This window comes from Protopterus annectens, chromosome 9.part0 (genome assembly GCF_019279795.1).
Source record: "Protopterus annectens isolate FY-2018-M chromosome 9.part0, PAN1.0, whole genome shotgun sequence".
Lineage (NCBI taxonomy): Eukaryota > Metazoa > Chordata > Ceratodontiformes > Protopteridae > Protopterus > Protopterus annectens.
Genome location: NC_056743.1, coordinates 181,272,085 through 181,288,079, shown reverse-complemented (window position 1 = coordinate 181,288,079; position 15,995 = coordinate 181,272,085). Strand labels below are relative to the sequence as shown.

Below are 15,995 nucleotides of genomic sequence, written 5' to 3'. Positions count from 1 at the left end.
AAAATTCTTTCCGCCACTTGTAGTTTGAGGGATCACTCGTGAGGTAACAGGATGGCTCTGCTCAACCTGTCCGCAATGACGTTGGATGACCCCGGGATGTGCGTTGCTATCAGAAAGAAACCCGTGGACTCTGTCCATTGCCAAATTCTCATGGCCTCTCTGCATAATGGGTAAGATCTGGTTCCCCCTTGTTTGTTTATGTACCAGACTACAGACATGTTGTCTGTCTGAACTGCTACTGTCCCTAGAGGTAGGAGGGTTTGAAAGTGTTGCAATGCCAAGAACACCGCCCTCATTTCCAGAACATTTATGTGGAGGTTGTACTCGATGTTGGACCATTCCCCTTGGACTGTTCTTCCCTGAAAAAGTCCCCCCCACCCTATCAGGGAAGAGTCCGTGGTTATAGTGGCTGTTGGATTTGGTAGAACAAATGGACGACCTATAGTGAGATCCTGGCTGGACACCCACCATGAGAGGTCTCTCTTGCAAGAATCTGTTATCAGGATCTCGTACTTTAGGGGTAACTGTTGGAACGACCACTGCGTGAACAGCAGCCATTGGAGGAGCCTCATGTACAACCTTCCCATGGGAACCGCAATCAGGGACGCTGCCATGAGTCCCAAAACTTTCAACACCAATTTGGCCGGGGCTTTCCTGCATTGCAGCAGAAGAAGAACCTGTTCCTTGAGGGATGAAGCCCTTACTTGAGGGAGCTTTACCAATGTTAAACGCGTATCTAGGTCCGCTCCGATAAATGAAATATGCTGTGAGGGCAGTAAGACAGATTTTTTGAAGTTTATGGAAATCCCTAGGTGGGAACAAAGGTTGACTGTATAGTTTCTTGCTTGTATGAGGAGACGCTCGGTGGTGGCGGTGAGGAGCCAGTCGTCCAGATAGGGAAACACCCGGAATCCTAGACATCTCAAGTGAGACGCTACCACTGCCATGCATTTGGTGAATACCCTGGGGGCTGAGGTGAGCCCAAAGGGCAGGGCTCGAATTGAAAATGACTGACTCCCAGCCGGGCGCAGGTGATCTCTGGATGTTCTGGCCATCTTGATGTGGTAGTACGCGTCCTTGAGATCTATCGGCGCATCCAGTCGATCCTTCTGTAAAATGGAAGGATCGATTGAAGCGTGACCATCCGAACTTTTCCTTCTTCACGAAGGTATTGAGATTGCCGAGATCCAAAATGGGTCTCCAGTCCCCTGTCTTTTGGAACTAAAAGAACCTTGAGTAAGTTCGGATCCTTTTGGTCCGGGAATGGCTGAATGACTCTTTTTTGAGCAGCTTTGAAATTTCTATTGCTGCTTGGCCTCGCAGATGGGGTGGCACATCTGGAGACCTTCTTTGTTGGGGTGGAGTTGACATAAGGGGTATTTTGTATCCTCTGGTTACAATGCTTTTTACCCAGGAGTCGGAGGTGAGAGTTTGCCAGGCCTGTGGGTATAAAGCCAAGCGACCCCCGACTGCCTCCAGAGCAGGACAGTCGGGCCCCCATTCAGGAGTGCTGGAAAGGCTTACCAGGGATAGTATCCCTGTCGCCTTGGTTCTGTGGACCCCCTCTGCCGCTGGGGCGGCGTCTTCCATGTCTGCCCCCCCTCTGCCTCTGGGGGGGGGGGTCACTCTGTGTGGCCTGGAAAGATCCCCGAGTTCTACGGAACCACATTTTTCCGCCTCGTTGCCCTTTGGGGTACGGTCTGGATGGAATGGAAAAACGGACTCCGACAGCAGACAGAGTCTTTCCTTCCTGCTCACACTGAGTTAATGTCTCTTTCACTTTGGGCCCAAAAAGAGTGGCACCATCAAAGGGGGCGTTGGCGAAAGAAGACTTGAAGGCTTCCGCAAAAGAGCACAGCCGCATCCAGGATTGTCTTCGTAGAGCAATCGCTGAAGCTGCGGCCCTACTCGACCCTTCAGCCGCATACGAGATGAGCCTCATGGACAAGTTCACTACGGAGGTAAGGGTGTTAAGTTGTGCTGACGCCTTATCTGAAACAGCAGCATCTGTGTTACCCTGGAGGGTATCTCTCAGCTCCTTGATGAGATCCCTCTGTGGTCGTGTAAAATGTGTCAAACAGTTTAGAGAACGCATGGAAAAAGTCGCTGAAATAAAAATGCGCTTCCAGTATCTGTCCATAGTCCTAGAATCCTTATTAGGAGGATGAACAGAAGAGGAAGACTCCGACATCTCCTTTTTAGTGGCTGCGGCCACCACCATAGCGTCAACGGGGACTCCTTTTGTGAGATAGGTCTTGTCCTGGGGAGCAGTAATAAATTTACTTGGTTTTCGAGGGACCGGTTCCACTGTGTCCGGTGTCTCCCACGCCCTTCGAGCAATCAAATCCATTAACTCATCGAAGGGCGGAGTAACCCAGGAGGTAGAAGGTTGAGCACCAAATGCCTTCAGCAACACCAACTCGTCCTCAGTGGGGGCTAGGGACTGCCAATCACCCCTCTGTTTTAATATCTCCAAGATGTCCGCAAATGAGACATCCTCAGAGGGGGATTCTGGGGACCCCTCTGACTCATCCAAGTCAGTGTCAGAAGTTAGAGATTCCTGTGGGGAGTCTAAGTGCCTCCTCTTGCACAATCTTTTCCTCGGGACCTCATCGGAGGGGGATTCCGGTGAGGCCTCCGAGGAACAGGGGGCATCCTCTAGGGATGGCTGAGACAATGGTGCTCCACGCTTTGGATGTGTCGTGGGAACAGAAACAGAGAGTGGCTCCTTAAGGGAGGGAGAAGACACGTCCGATGTAGTGGTTGTCTGTGAAAACATAACCTTCCTCATAAGGTCAAAAACCCCTGAACCTCAGGTCGAGGACTCCCCCGGTTCTGAAGAACATGGAAGAATCCGAGACACGGGGCCCATGGGTCTCGACCCCGAGGACGGAGCCGAGCCGATCTGCGCCGAGGCCCCGAGAGGGAGAGTCGGAACCAAAAGTTCGGTACGACTCTCGGTCCCGGAACCAAGGAGAGATCGTCGACTCCGCGACTCACCTATCGGTTCCGATGGAGTCGAGGTAAATGGTGTCGATCGTGCAATGGACGGTTTTGGCACCGAGGGCTCCACTATAATCGGCTCATCCTCTTCCGGCTCCGAAGACTGGATGGGTCTCGAAGGAGGACCTGTTGGAGATAAAGGAAGGCCTTCTAGTTTCGACACCAACTGGGAGGAAACTGCAATCAATTTGGAAAGGGCCGTGTTCTCCATAAGTTTCTGCACGACACGATCCACATCAGTATCAGATAATGGTCTGGAAGATCGGGTCAAAGGGGCCGAAGATGACACCGACCGAAGAATAGACGGTGGCGGTAGTTCCGACACCGGTTCCAAGACCTGGGGCTCAGTGAGAGACAAACGTTCGACGCTCGGCCCCGAAGTCTGTGGAACCAGCGAACGAACTCTAGAAGATGTACTCGGAGCCGATGACATGGGCTCCGACATCTTCGACCCCTTCGAAGACATAGAAGCCTGGTCAGACTTGTCCAAGGCCTCTTGGAAGGCAGGCTTAAGAAGCCCCCTATCAATAAATTTCCTGTGTCTATCTGTCATGACCCTCCCACTGAAGGAATGGCAAATAGAGCAATCCTCTTGCAAGTGGAGAGGGCCAAGACAGTAGACGCAGGAAGTGTGGTTGTCAGTGATGGACATTTTCTGTCCACACTGACACCTTTTGAAACCAGACTTGGCTTTTTCAGACATAACGTAAAGAGAGGTATATTTAAAGTTTCTAACAGTTTAAGTTTAAAATAATTTACTGTTAAGTAAGGGTAGGCCCCAAAGGGAAACCTATAAAAAAACTAACTATAATATACACACAAACACACTATAGTATAGAAATATAAAATATCCACAAAACTATAAGAGAATAATAACTTTTGAAAGAAGAAAAAGAAGAAAAAAAGACTATCTTATCTGTCTACAACTAAATCTCTGGTCCGAGCTCTCTGTAGCGATGTGACCTGTTGCAGCGGCAAACTAGATCTGAGTAATGGCAGGGAGGATTGTGGGATATAGCCTGGTCTCGAGCTTCTCTTAGATGCAGAGCTTTGCTATGCGGCCGACTCGAAGCCGAGGATCGGCTCCGAACCCGTGTGTAAGAACAAACGGCGAGATTGAACACTCTCACATGAAGGTAGGCAATTGAATGGATTAAGTGACAACTCATTTGCTACTTTTCGCATGAAAGTAGGGTTAGTTTTCAAGGATACCCTATCCTTACGGAACACCAAAAAGGGGGGGTGTAGCCATTAAATCCTGAATCTCAGAAACCATCCTGGCAGAGGTTACGGCTACCAGAAGGACAGTCTCCCAGGTGGAAGTAGAAGCTGCTGCTTCAAAAGGAGCCTGGGTAAGTTTTTCTAGCACATAGTTGAGAAACTGGTTTCCTATGGAGTCTTAAATGTAGTATGCCTTTTAGAAAAAGCTTGACTTCCAGTCTGGAAGATAGAGGAGGCGTCAAAGGCAAGCAGGCAGACAAGGCAGAGCAATGGACTTTGAGTAGTAAGCAAGACCACTGCTGAGTAACTCACACAGAAAACTGCTAGGGGAATGTCTACACCAAAGGGTCAACTTTCCTTATTTGGCACCAAATGGAAAATACTCTCCACTTGGTAATGTAAAATTTTTTAGTAGTGGGTTTCCTGGCCTCCTGCAAAACCCTTAGCACATCCTTAGAGAATAGGTGCCTGAAAGGGATCAGAAGTTAATCACCCACAGGGTCAGCTGTAGAGTTTGCAGATGTGGGTGAATCAATGATCCCTTGTCCTGAAAGAGTAGGTCCAGCTAGTGACGTAACTTGTAGTGATGGCCCTTGGCTAACTGCAGAAGAAGAAGGAAAGTACAGCTGTGTCCACTTACCATAAATGTAGATGTTCAAGTGTATTCACTGTTGCAGTCATCACACTTGGGTTATCTGCCTGCAGGTAGCCCTCAGTCGGCCCAAATACCAGAGACTTAGTATTTCTGCATCGGTTGCTGTCGCTTCATACTGAAGTCAGGTCGTCATAGTTTTAAAAACAGGCAGCTGACATCAGTTTTTCTTGCCCCAGATGTCAGGAGCCCCTCAAATAGGGAGCTAAGTTATGGTGGGAAAAACACAAGTAAAAAGTAAATACCAATAGCCCTGTAACAGGTGAGTAATAGACATAGAGAGGAGAGAGAGACAGAGAGACAAGGGGGCTGGAGAGTGGGAAACCAGGACTGCAACAGTGAATTATGTTAAGTGTACACAACTGTACTATGTTCTTTGTGTTTCACTGTTGCAGTCACCACACTGGGGTAGATTCCCAAAGCTGAAGAAAGGGTGGAGGCAGTCAAGAAGAGTTGGGGCTGGCTAGTATGCCCTGCAGGACTGTTGTTGCAAAACCTGTCCTAGATTTGGAAAAGATAGGCAGGTCGTAATGCTTGGTGAAGGTGTGTGCAGAACTCCAGGTAGCAGCTTCCAGAATGCCTCTGGTAGGGATTCTCCTGAGGTATGTTGTAGAAGTAGAAGTTGCCCTAGTGGAATGTGTTCTGCCACCCTGAGGGGTTGGTTTCCCATGGTCCTTGTAGCAGAAATGGATACAGTGTGCTATCCATTTGGAAATTGTTTGTTTTGAAATGGCCTTGCCCTCTGCCTCAGGTGCAAAACTGACTAGTAACTGGTCAGATCTCCTGAAGGGCTTAGTCCTATCAAGGTAGAATCTGAGCCGTCTGTGCACATCCAAGGAGCGCAGGATCCTTTCCCCTTTATTTTGAGGATTAGGGAGGAAGGATGGACAAATGGATAGATTGGTTGAGAGCCACACTGGACACCACTTTAGGCATAAAGGAAGAGTTAGTCCTGAGGGAGACCCTGTCAGCATGAAAAATAATGACGGGTTCCACAGCCATAAGTGCTTGTAACTCAGACACTCCTCTAGCTGAAGTGATGGCCAGAAGCAAGGCTGTTTTCCAAGAGAGAAATTTTAACTCTGCAGACGCTGCAGGCTCAAAAGGGGGGGGGGAGTTTTTCCAGTACAAAGTTAAGGTACCAAGCAGGGGTGGGTGCTCTCCTTGATGGCCTTAAGTTGTCTGCCCCTCTCAGGAACTGTTTGATAAGAGGGCGAGAGAAGAGAGGTGGCTCAGTGTTGTAATGAGCCGAGATGGCAGACGCATGGATCTTAATGGAGGAGAAGGATAGGCCTCTGTGGAGTAGATCTGCTAGGTAATCCAGGATTAGAGGTAAGGGGGGCAGTGCTGTGTCCTCTCCCTTTAAATTGAATCCAGGAGCAATACCTTTTCCACTTATCAGCATAGGATTTCCTTGTACTGGGTCTTTTGGCTTCAAGAATGATGTCCAGCACTTGCTTGCTTAGACCGGTCACTGAGGGGAGAATTCAAGGAATAAGCCAGGCTGCAAGATTCAGGGTTTGCAGTTGAGGATGCAATATCTGTCTCCCCTGCTGAGTGAGGAGGGTTGGGATCTGGGGTAGGTGCCAGGTTGGTACCGGTGACAGGCTGCATAGTAGTGGGTACTAATGCTGATGTGGCCAGTCCAGGGCAATCAGGATTGTCCTTGGTCGGCCCTGTCTTATCTTGAGTAATATTCTTCAAAGAAGAGGCAGAGTGGGGAATGCATAAACTGAGAAGTTTACCCACTGGAAGAAGAAGGCATCCACTTTCCAGGCCCTGCTGTAAGGTGTCCTGGTGCAGAATTAGCTGAGCTGGTGATTGCTGGGGGAGGGAAAGAGATCCACCTCTGTAGTTCCCCCATTACTGAATCAGAAGGTTGAAGGTGCTGGGCTATAATTGCCACTCATGTGGGTCTAAGAGACTTCTGCTTAAGTTGTCTGCCAGTGAGTTTTGTTTGCCTGGCAGGAACTGAGCTTGCAGATAAATCTACATGTCCAAGGTCGTGTTTCACAGGGACATGGCTAGCCTGCAGAGTGAGTTTCCCCCTGCTTGTTGATGTACCATGTAACTGTGGCGTTGTCTATTTTTATTAGCAGGTGTCCTGGTGAGAGTAGAGATCTGAAAGCTGTCAAGAGCATGCTGCATAGCTAGCATTTCTTTCTGCCTGACATGCAGATGAAATTGACTTGGGTTCCAGTGGCCCTGAATGCACTTGCCGTCCATGTGTGCCCCCCAGGAATAGTTTGATGCATCTGTGGTTAGGGTCTGGGTGGCATGGGGTTGAGTAAAGGGCAGTCCCTTGTTGTGGTTGCATGCTGCTGCTGCCCACCAAAGGTACTCTGTCCTTAGACAGGGTATGATAGGAATGATGGTTTCCACGTCCTGAGAATGTTGGCACCAAAGACTTTTTAAGTACCATCGAAGTTTCCTCATATGTAGTCTGGCATGTGGAATTAGTAGCATGCAAGAGACCATGAACCCTAGGGCCTGCAGGATTTTCCTTGCGGATAGCTGGGTTCTGGTGCCCATTTGAGTAAAATAGTCTGTCAGATAGGCTTGTTTTTCTGGAGTGAGGAATACCATCTGGGATGCTTTGTCCAAGCTTGCTCCCAGGAATACAATCTTTTGACTGGGGACTAGTTTTGATTTCTTTTCATTGGTGGTGTACCCCAGGGAGGTTAGAAGGTTTTTTACAAATGTCAGGTGCTGCAACAGCACTTCCTGTCTGCCTGTATCAGGCAGTCGTCCAAGTACAGGTAAATATGAATATTTCCCCGTCTGCAGTAAGCAATGGCTGGAGCCAAGCATTTTGTGAATACTTTGGGAGCAGTGGATAAGCCAAAGGGAAAAGCAGAGAACTGATAATGCATAGATCATGCCCTGAAGCAAAGATATTTCCTGCATGACTCCCTTATAGGGATGTGCAGATAGGTTTCTTTTAAGTCTAGGGTGACTAACCAGGCATCTTTGGCTAGCATAAGTAGAAGCTGCTGCAGGGTCAGCATTTTGAATTTTGGTACCATCAGGAAGGTATTGAGAGTTGAAAGATCTAGGATTGGGCGCCAAGTGTTCTCTTTCCTGGGTACCAGGAAAAGTCTGGAATAGAATCCCTGACCCATCTGTTCCACGGGAACAAGTTGAATTGCCCTTATAGAGAGCAGGGATTGAACTTGGTTTTGTGCCTCTGCTCACTGGTTTGGAGGAAGGTCTGGGAACCCATTTGGGGTTGGCAGTGAGTGGAAGTAGAAATTGTACCCCTGGGATACAATGTTGAGGACCCATTGGTCTTTGGTGATGGACATCCAGTTTTTTGCATGAAGGGCAAGTTTTCCTCCTAGGGGCACAAGCAGCTGGGCAGAGGTGGGTAGTGGAGTACAGAAGTCATTGTGAGGTCTTACCGTAGGGAGGTGGCTTAGCACTCCCTGCTTTGATCTCTGCATACCCTGAGACTGTAGTCTGGGTGGTCTGTTTCCCCTGGGTCTAGTTTGAGATGACCTGGAGGGGCTGGAAAGGACCGGTGTTTTGAGAGGCAATGCCTACTGAATCTAGGAGGCTGCACTTGTAAGAATTCTTTAACTGTCTGCATAGATTTAGATTTTTCTTCCAACTTTTTAAGAACCTCTTCTGCTTTGGTGCCAAACAGATTGTCCTTGTTCAAAGGAGCATCTAATAATTTGATGTGACATGGTCTGGCAAGGTTTGCTCCTTAATCCAACAAAGAAAACCCGGAACCAATACAGGATCCAACTCAGAATAAAACAAAACACATCGACCACTGCGTGAGGCAACAAAGGCACAGCAACTGGAACTTGAAGCAGAAAAAACTTTAATCCAAAGCACACCGACTGAACGCTTTCACCAGTAAAACTGGCTTCTTCCGAGTCATACAAACATACCCAGCTTCACAACTTTTAAATATCCATTACCCACAATGAACCTGAACCAATTAATCAATTATAAAACAAATAAAATTAAAATTAATTGAAATTCAGAGCAATAATCACAACCAATGAGCATCCCATATGCAATAGAATGTCTGTCAAGAATATTCAAATAATAATAAATTTTTTTACACTTTCAACCTATGTATATATACTAAAAAATGTGTTTTATCTAATATATTAATTAAATACCTCTAACTATAATTAATAAATATCTTAATAGACTTGATAACATCATCTTACTAAAGTTAATATTGATGTTAACACATAAAAAACACAATAAAATATTAAAATTAATTATGAATGATAAATTAAAATGGATATTTAAAAGTTGTGAAGCTGGGTATGTTTGTATGACTCTGAAGAAGCCAGTTTTACTGGTGGAAGCGCTCAGTCGGTGTGCTTTGGATTAAAGTTTTTTCTGCTTCAAGTTCCAGTTGCTGTGCCTTTGTTGCCTCACGCAGTGGTTGATGTGTATTGTTTTATTCTGAGTTGGATCCTGTATTGGTTACGGGTTTTCTTTGTTGGATTTTGTTTCGATCCAGTGTTTGGTGATGTGGGCGTAGTTGGACTGGAGCATGAAGGTTATTCTCAAAGAACTTACCACCGTCTTGGACAAACTTGTTAAAGCCTACAATGAGGAGAAGTGTGGGAACAGAAGTGTATTGGGTAACAGTCCCACCGACTCAAGTGGAGCTGTATACCATGCACTCGCCCAATTCTATTACCCCTGGGCAAAGAATCAACAATTCCACTACGTATAGTGGAGCGGTGGGGAATTTGAGATCCAATGGAGAAGTTGTGGTTGCTACTGAACCAGCTCCGTCAACCTCATCAGTGGATGTGACCCAGCGACGCGACTTGACTTCCTGGTTCGAGGCACCGGTGTTTGACGTAGGGCCGGGTGCGTCTGGTGTTGATTACGGTCAGGATATGAACAGGGAGATGTATTTTCCTATGCTAAGAGAACAGATTTTCAAATATGAAAAGCTCTGTACAAGGTACAGGGCTATGCAACTTGATAGTCTATTTTTGACTAAATCTAAGGAATGAAAGCAGGTACCTAAGGGATTGCGTATTTGGAAGCTACCGATGGGTGTAGACCTGGAGTTGGAAGCTTGTCAAGAATTGATTGATCTACTTCAAAAAGCAGGTATGGAATTACTGGATATTATTTTGCGTAATAATGAAATCAAACTTGTCAAGTTACGTGAGGAGATTGACAGGCTTGATTTAAGTATAACATCAGATTTATTATGTTTTCAGCACAAAAGTAATTTTGACAAAGTGGCGAGAAATGTTGAGGCATTTGTTAACAAAAATAGGGCCTTAAAGTACAAAAAACTAGCCAGAGACTCTGCGGACTATAAGAACAGGGTCGCTTATCCCCCTGGGCATAAAGTGAACAGCTTTGCGACCAAAACAACCACTAGGGCTACCATTGGTAGTACTCCGGGGAATTGCTTGGAACCTTGTCAAGAGGAGGATGTTTTTTTAGATCAACCAGTGCTCCCACGCAGGTCGGAAAGGCTACAAAGCAAGGGGCCACAATTCAGGAATGCCCAGCATCAAAACCCCACGAGAAGGGGGAGGAATTATCAGGAACATATGTGATTAATGACTTTAAAGTGGATTTTGATCTTTGTTGTAACATTGATACACTACTTGGTAAGGACTGTAATACTTTTGGTCTGTATGATATCTTTTGTATTTTTGACGACAGTGAAGTTGACGTGGTGGCAAGAACCAATGAGCAAGTTGTAGGTTGTAATGTTCTGTCTGATGACAAGGTTGGTGTAAATGACACTAGGATTTTTAACACTGTATTGCCTTTAGGTGTTGATTTTTCCAACAAGGATGTTTGTAGCAGTACAACGACTAAGACATTTGATGTTACTAGCTTGGAGGTTGACAACACATTTGGTATTTTTATTGACGACAATGTTTGGCTGGACAATGTTCGAGAGGGTGGGAATGGCGTGGGGTCAGACTCACCTACTTGTAACACCTTGGATATCACATCTTACATGAAACATGAGATTGTAAGGGAAAAGGGATTTACAATTTATAATTACACTGATTTAATTATTAATGAAACTTATTTTGAATTGTTCAGCAAAGGCATTAATTTTGTGCCAAATTATAGGTTGGACATAGCACAAGTTTTAATCAATTTGAAACTATACATGAGAAAGCTGAATCTCCAGTTGTATTTTTCCATGGTTAGACCTGGGGAAGCTACACACTGTAATGACCCAGGACCTATGTTACTTAAAAGAAAGAGTACGTTCATACCACCTCCCAATGCAGAAATCTATGCATTTGAACAGTTAGTCGAATATGACTTCGGGATAATTTGTTCTCAGAAGTCTATGATTGAAGATAACTTGACTAATGGAGAAAAAATGGTTCTCAAAGAGTTTACTTCATCAAAACAATACAGATGTATGAGGCCAGATAAGGGAGGGGGTATGGTCATTATGCATGGTATTGATTACAGCTGTCAAATGATGAAAATATTAGGTGATGAAAACACATATGTTAGAGTTTCAATTAATGAGGTTAACAGGGCCTACCAGAAGATTGACATGTTCTTACTGGATGCGTTATATCAAGGGGTGATCAATGAGGTTGAACTCGATTACCTATCGGTCAAATTCCCTAGAATGCCAAAATTATTTGGGATACCAAAGTGCACAAAGGGACGGAACATCTGCAATTTCGGCCTATAGTGTCAGCTAAGGGGTCGAAGACTGAACCGCTTGCTGCATTTGTGGACCATCTTTGTAAAAAAGCATTAACTGATGCAGGGCACATTCTTAAAGACTCATGGCATTGCCTTGAGAGGCTTAGGGAAGTAGATTACATGAATGAAAACACCTTTGGGTTTTTAACAATTGATGTTATTAACCTTTTTTCTGTGATTCCGCATGGGCAGGGACTTGAGTCGTTTTATAACAGCTTATTGGCAAGTTCTAACTTTGATAAAGAGAAGATTGAATTATGTCATGACTTGATGGAGCTCATTTTGTACAACTACATGCAATTTGATGGGGAAATGTATCAACAATTAACTGGGGTAGCGATGGGAGCTCGCTGTGCCCCAGTCTATGCCAATTTAGTTCTTTTGGCATGGGAGAGGAAAAACATTTTTGAATCTAGATTTTGGAACAATATATTGTTGTACAACAGGTTTTTAGATGATTTGTTAATTTTGTGGAAAGGAAATGAGGAAAGTGTGGTGGACTTTGTTTTGTACTTAAACAATACCACTGATTTTCTCAGGTTTACACACAATTGGAGTATGAATTCTGCAAACTATTTGGATATTAACATTTCGAAATCTGAAATGGGCTTAACAAGTACCATTTATAGGAAACCAAGTTATTCGAATTCTATGTTGCACTACTGAAGTTGCTATCCGTTCCATCAAAGGAAGGGTGTAGTAAAGGGCCAGATGGTCCGTTCGTCTAGGCTCATAAGTGACGATGAGCTTTTTAGGAAAGAAATATTTACACTTATAGGGATGTTTCTCGAAAGGGGGTATCCTTTGACTTTGTTAACTAGTATCAAAAGAGAAATTTACAGAAAAAGAAAGAACAAATACATCCCAATTTTAAAAGCTATAGGTCACGAATCATTAGCCCCCTGAGGTTAACAACAACACTAATATGGGGTTGAGTGTTCCAAAGTTTATACTTAAATACAATGACAAGGCATCTGAATTATGTGCAAGTGATAGGAGTTTATGGGAATATTTCCTGAGTAAGGACACAAAAATGGTTTTAGGTAAGGCCCCTGTTATTGTTTTTGGTAGGGGTAACAACTTGAAAGACATGTAAGAAAAGATAGGTAATGGTTATGCGAGATCTCGTATGGGTAAGTGTGGGTGTTGTAAAGGATGTAGATACATTGCGGAGGGAACATACCTGTGTGTAGCTGGATTTAAGCGTACAATTGCCTGTCCGGGTCTGTGCAACTGTAACACTAGGAATTGTGTTTACATTGTTTCTTGTATGTCATGTGAAGCTTTTTATGTAGGCATGACTACAAGAAGCCTTAAGGAAAGAATAAGAGAACATTGTAGTTCTATTAGGAGAAAGGATGAACACAACGCTCTGTATTTGCACACTAAAGGTTGTAGTGACTTTAATAAGTTTTTATTTTTTATTGTGGATCGAGTGAAACCTAATGTTATATGTGACATTAGTAACAGTGTTGCATTGCTTGAGATGGAATGGCAGATCAGGTTGAACGCTACGAGGTTTCCTGGTCTTAATGAGTGCATTTCATTGAAACCTCAGTTGAAACACAGGGCCTATGTGATTTAAGTGACATTCATAATGTGAATAGATACATCTATTGTTGATGTTTATATATTTATATACACAGATGTTTTTATGGTTTATCAACAATATCTATGAACGGGTCAATTTATCATTCATAATTAATTTTAATATTTTATTGTGTTTTTTATGTGTTAACATCAATATTAACTTTAGTAAGATGATGTTATCAAGTCTATTAAGATATTTATTAATTATAATTAGAGGTATTTAATTAATATATTAGATAAAACACATTTTTAGTATATATACATAGGTTGAAAGTGTAAAAAATTTTATTATTATTTGAATATTCTTGACATTCTATTGCATATGGGATGCTCATTGGTTGTGATTATTGCTCTGAATTTCAATTAATTTTAATTTTATTTGTTTTATAATTGATTAATTGGTTCAGGTTCATTGTGGGTAATGGATATTTAAAAGTTGTGAAGCTGGGTATGTTTGTATGACTCTGAAGAAGCCAGTTTTACTGGTGAAAGCGCTCAGTCGGTGTGCTTTGGATTAAAGTTTTTTCTGCTTCAAGTTCCAGTTGCTGTGCCTTTGTTGCCTCACGCAGTGGTCGATGTGTTTTGTTTTATTCAAGGTTTGCTCCTTAAGCCAAGCATGTCTTCTCGGTATAGAACCAGTGACTGCTGCTCTGCAAGATGCTTCTAGGGCATCAAAGCCACACTGCAATGTATGCTTGCTGACTCGGCTTGCAGGATGCACAAGTTCCTGCAATTCTTTACTTTCTGCACAGTCTGTAAAGGTAGCTATTTTCTGCTTAATAAGTTCCGTAATATGTTGCTGATACTTCAGCATGTGAAACTGAAAACTTAAGGCCCTAATGGCGAGAGTTGCAAAGGGATATACTTTCTTACCCCATCTGTCCAAAGCTTTGGAATTCCTGTCCAAAGGGGTGGGATTCTTAGCTGTAGTTGCCTTGATACCTTTAGGCCCCTGGGAAATGATCTTTGGGTCAGCAGTAGGACTTCTGAAAAAGAATTTGAGAGTCAGGTACTATGTATTACCTGTTTGGTTTCCTAGGAGAAGGGGGTAAAGTATCAGGAGTAAGACTGGATTCCATGAAGACATCATCCACAATTTCCAGGACTGGGGGAATTGCTAAAGGCCTATGTTGTGGCAAATCTAGGAATTCTCTGAGTCTCTTTTTGGACTGAGGTAAGTCCTGGCATTCCCCATGGAAATGCTCTCTTAAAGCATGTAAGGTTTCACCAAAAGAAAAATCCTCTGGAGGAGAGGCAGAGGGAATGGATTCCTCTGCATCTGAATCTTCATAAGCAGATAAGGGCATGTCTTCATAGTCAGAAACCTCAGAGTCGTCGGACTCTTGGTCTGTTGAAGCTGCTGGGGACTGATCTCTTTTCCTCTTAGCAGGAGAAGGCTGACTTCCCCTAATCAGCATAATAAAGTCTTCTGCCATTCTAAGCATTTTATGTTGTGGCAAGGGAGCAGGTGCTTTGGTCGTCGGTTTTCTATGTGAAGTGCACACTCTTGGCCTTAAAAACTCGGTAGTTTTAGACAGAACTGAAGTCGTCGGTTTGTGTCGAACATCGGTAGTGTGAAGAACTTCCTCAGAAGCCGGTGCCTGCTCAGTGGCTCCAGACCCATCTAAGGTAGAGACATCCGCAGGTTCCATGGTCAAAGAAGAGTCTCACGGCATACTGGACTCCGAACGGGTCTCAGTAGAGACCTGCGAATCCACTGAAGCGGGCATCAGGGGCTGCAAAAGCGCCTCACTGAGTACCGACGAACTGGCGACTAGCTTAAGGGAAGCGTCGTCGGCAGCTTTGGACCTGTGTGGTCTGTCTTTATCCTTACTTTTTTTGGAATATCAGTAGTCAGATGGCTTACCGAATCCATTTTGGAATATGGAGAATGAAAGTATTTACTGACAAAAAGGGCCCGACGATGAATGGTTCAGGTGTTGAACAAGGCACAAAACCGACAGTGAGGTATGTCGTGGTCTGGGCCTAAACAGGTGATGCAGTAAGAATGAAAATTTCGGTGTGGTATTTGCTTTCCCCAGGCAAGAAAATTTACTTTTTCTGACATCGGTTAGAGCAAGAAAAAGGGATCCCCAATGGGGTACTTAGCTTTAGAAGATTTCAGGGTGATTCAATTTGTAAATGAAAATTCAGGTAGTGGCCGACCGGCACTCATGCGAACTGCTTCTGCTTCAGGCTCCTCAGCAAGAAAGATTGATGTAATGGGGTTGGCTGCCTGTTTTTATACCCCTGACGACCTGACGTCAGTACTGAAGCAACAGCAACCGAAGCAGAAATACTAAGTCTCTGGTATTCGGGCCAACTGAGGGCTACCTGCAGACAGATAACCCAAGTGTGATGACTGCAACAGTGAAACACGAAGAACATTGAGTGCTGTCTTGGCTAAAAGGGAGTCACTAACGAGATTTTGGGTTTGTCCTACTAAGTTTTCAAAAGGACTTTCAGAATTAAGGGGAAGGGAGAAATGCATAAAGAAAAGTACAGTTGTGTACACTTACCATGAATGTAGATGTTTGAGTGTATTCACTGTTGCAGTCATCACATTTGGGTTATCTGCTTGCAGTAGCTGTCAGTCAACCTGATTATCAAAGTCTTAGGTCCTGTGTCGGTTGCTGTCTCATCTTCTGCCGTCAGGTAGTCAGGGGTATAAAGCATGCAGCCGACACCATTACATCAGTTTTTCTTGCCCCAGATGTCAGGTGCCCCCTAATGGAAAGCAATTAAATATATATATATATATATATATATATATATATATATATATATATATATATATATGTATACACATACACAAGGTTATACCTCCAACAAAAAAGCA

At 44.2% G+C, this 15,995-nt stretch overlaps 1 protein-coding gene across 2 annotated transcripts in view; it reads right to left on the bottom strand.

Moving 5' to 3' along the window:
- LOC122811120 (golgin subfamily B member 1-like) overlaps positions 1 to 15,995 on the bottom strand; it is a 2,318,314-nt gene that overhangs the window by 622,051 nt on the left and 1,680,268 nt on the right. The gene's annotated exons all lie outside the window — the stretch shown is intronic.